At 42.1% G+C, this 3,341-nt stretch overlaps 1 protein-coding gene across 1 annotated transcript in view; it reads left to right on the forward strand.

The window, feature by feature from the left end:
• LOC109465560 (receptor-type tyrosine-protein phosphatase beta-like) overlaps positions 1–3,341 on the forward strand; it is a 15,036-nt gene that overhangs the window by 4,704 nt on the left and 6,991 nt on the right. The window lies entirely within an intron of this gene.

Here is a 3,341-nt window from a genome sequence, read left to right on the forward strand (position 1 = left end):
GTACGGCCCGGTCCGGAACCCGTTATCGAACGCTTCCATAGCTTCCATAAAACGATTCGAACGCGTTTCGTCCTAACCGCGTGCGCCCCTTTCGAAAATTCGAATACAGAATCCGGACGTTGGAACTGATGTTGTTGCATTTGAGGGTTTAGGGGCACCAACTTTTGGCTCATCTTGCATTGAAAGGCGCGTTTTCTTGGGTGGGTATGATATAAATAAAATACAACACGGTGTATTCCGCATCGCCCTCGGTCCCGGCCCTCCCGCGAGTCGGATCCGATACCTCGGGCGATACGGAATACCCCGTGTTGTATTCTATATGTATGTGTGTGGTGTGTGTGTGTGTGTGTGTGTGTGTGTGTGTGTGTGTGTGTGTGTGTGTGTGTGTGGTGTATGTGTGTGTTTGTGTATGTGCATGTGTGTGTATGTGTGCATGTGTGTGTGTGTGGTGTGTGTGTGTGTGTATATATGTGTATGTGCATGTGTGTGTGTGTGTGTGTGTGTGTGTGTATATATATATGTATGTGTGTGTGTGTGTATGTGTGTGTATGTGCATGTGTGTGTGTATGTGTGTGTGTGCATGTGTGAGGTGTATGTATATGTGCATCTGTGTGTTTGTGGTGTGTATGTGTGTGTGTATGTGTGTGTGTGCATGTGTGTGTGTGTGTGTGTGCGTGTGTATGTGTGTGTATGTGTGTGTGGTGTGTTCATATGATCATATGAGTGTGTATGTATGTGTGTGGGTGGGTGTGTACGTGTGTGTGCATGTGTGTTTGTGTTTGCGCGCGCGCGTGTGTGTGTGTATGTGTGTATGTGCATGTATGTATGTGCATGTGTGTGTATGTGTGCATGTGTGTGTGGTATGTGTGTATGTGTGTGTGTGTGTGTGTGTGTGTGGTGTTCATATGATAATATGAGTCTGTATGTATGTGTGTGGGTGTGTATGTGTGTGTGCATGTGTGTTTGTGTGTGTGTATGTATGTGTGTATATGCATGCATGTGTATGTGTGGTGTGTGTATGTGTGTGTGTGGGGGGGGGGTGTGCATGTGTGTTTGTGCGCGTGTGTGTATGTGCATGTATGTGTGTGGTGTGTGTATGTGTGTGTGCATGTGTGTGTGTGTGTGTGTGTGTGTGTGTGTGTGTGTGTATGTATGTGTGTGTGTGTGTATGTGTGTATTTGCATGTGTGCGTGTTTCTGTGTGTTTCTGTGTGTGTGTTTGTGTATGTGCATGTGTTTTTATGTGCATGTCTGTGTGTATTTGTGTGTGGTGTGTGTGTGTATGTATATGTGCATCTGTGTGTGTGGTGTGTATGTGTGTGTGTGTATGTGTGTGTGTGTGTGTGTGTGTGTGTGTGTAGTTTTATTATTTATTTCTTTATGTCAGGCATAACTCGCCCATATACAACATACATATATAATACACACACAATTACATCAGTAAAAGACTATATGTACAGACGAGCCCAGTTATTGCGAAAGAATCTGCTACGGAATATCACTTCAGATTTAAGAACAGATTGGATAATGTTGTTTGATGACTTGTATAGACGGGATATAAATGAGTAACATTGTTTACGCCATGTAGCATCAAATGTGTCAATCCTATTGTATACAAACATTTCACTTGCACTACAAAATCTGGGTAGTGACATTATGATGCGAAGACAGTTATTGTAAGCAACTCGACACTTTGATACAGTTTTAGAACTAGCTCTGTCCCACAACTGTGCAGCAAAAAGTTGGGAGCAATGAGCTGTAAACAACGTCTTTTTAACATATGAAGAACAATAAGCGAATTTGCGTATAATAGTATTTGCACGGCTATACAGACCTCTTATCTGGGTAAGAATACAGTCGTCGTCACTCAGTTTGTCATTAATGTGAATACCGAGATAAACATATGACGTAACAAATTTCAAAGGCTCTCCGTTCAATTTAACACAGGGAAGAGGTTGCTTAAGTAGCAAACGGGCACATGGGAAATACATACAGCAAGATTTGTTTGCATTGAATAATACATCATTTATGAAGCCAAAATTCCTCACAAAATATTCACGAGTTTTTGTAGAGCCTTCAGGCTTGGACAAATTAAACACATATCATCAGCATAAAAAGATGGTTCACCAAGTGACCACCTATATAACAACCAACGTTCGCATTACTAAGTCTAATACTTAAGTCATCAATGTAGATATTAAACAGTACAGGCGACAGCAAGCTCCCTTGCCTCACCCCATTTGACACAGAAAAACGGAGAGACAGGGTATTGTTCCATCTTACACACATTGATTGATTTTGGTACCAGTATGCAAGAAAACGTACAATAGAACACAGGTACTTTCCTGTCTAGAAGTTTTTTAAATAAGGTCCAGTGATTTACTCTGTCAAAGGCCTTGGAGGCGTCTAAAAAACAAGTGAAGACAGGAGAACCAAGACTCCTATAATACTCTATCGTCTGCTTCAAGGTGAAGACACACATGTCAAGTCCATGATGACGCTTAAAACCAAACTGGTGATCAGACGAAAGAATGTAGGGGCTCAAGGCGATTTAGTAAGATAGCCTCCAGGACCTTAGACAGAGCCGAAGCGATGGCTATAGGCCTGTAATTTTCACTACTACAAATGTTACCAGATTTGTTTTTCACAATCGGAACCAAAATAGTATCTAAAAGGATACTAGGTAAAAAATTATGCACTAGAGCAGACGAAAATAACAAAGATAAGTGGACACTCAATTTAGGCCCAGCATACTTCAAATGCTCATTTGAAATCCCATCAGACCCGCAGGCCTTTCCATTGGGTAAGTTCTTAATAACCTCATCAACTTCCTGTGCCGAGATTTGCATATCAGGATCAAAAGAACACGTAGATGACAATGCAGATAATACAGCTGGTCGGTGAGTCTGGTTGTTTACTGAGTTTAACAGAGTCGCAAAGTGGGTTTTCCAAAGGTCTGCGATCTGCTCAGAACCGGAGCAGCCGTCAATAGAGTTTGGTATGATTGTCTGGGACGTTTTAGAATTTCGAATTTTTCTCCAGAACTCTCTTGATTGGCCAGCATTAAAACTTTTCACAATCGAATCAGCTCTAGCCCTCTTTTCATCCTGTTTACACCGCCTCAGGGCATACTTAAATTACGCCCTCGATTTACACATTAAGGAAAAGATCTGTCCTGAGCGAGGGCGGCCACTTTCCCTCCATAACACATAGGCCTCTCGAGAAGCGGAGTGTAAATCTTTAACCACCTCGTTCCACCCGGGAACCGGTTTAAAAGAATTACAGCAATTTTTCTGCGTAACAGAGACATCAGCGGAATCTTTCATTAAGGAAATTAATTGG

The sequence above is a fragment of the Branchiostoma belcheri genome, unplaced genomic scaffold (assembly GCF_001625305.1).
Source record: "Branchiostoma belcheri isolate BF01 breed outbred unplaced genomic scaffold, Haploidv18h27 scaffold152, whole genome shotgun sequence".
Taxonomy (NCBI): Eukaryota; Metazoa; Chordata; class Leptocardii; order Amphioxiformes; family Branchiostomatidae; genus Branchiostoma; species Branchiostoma belcheri.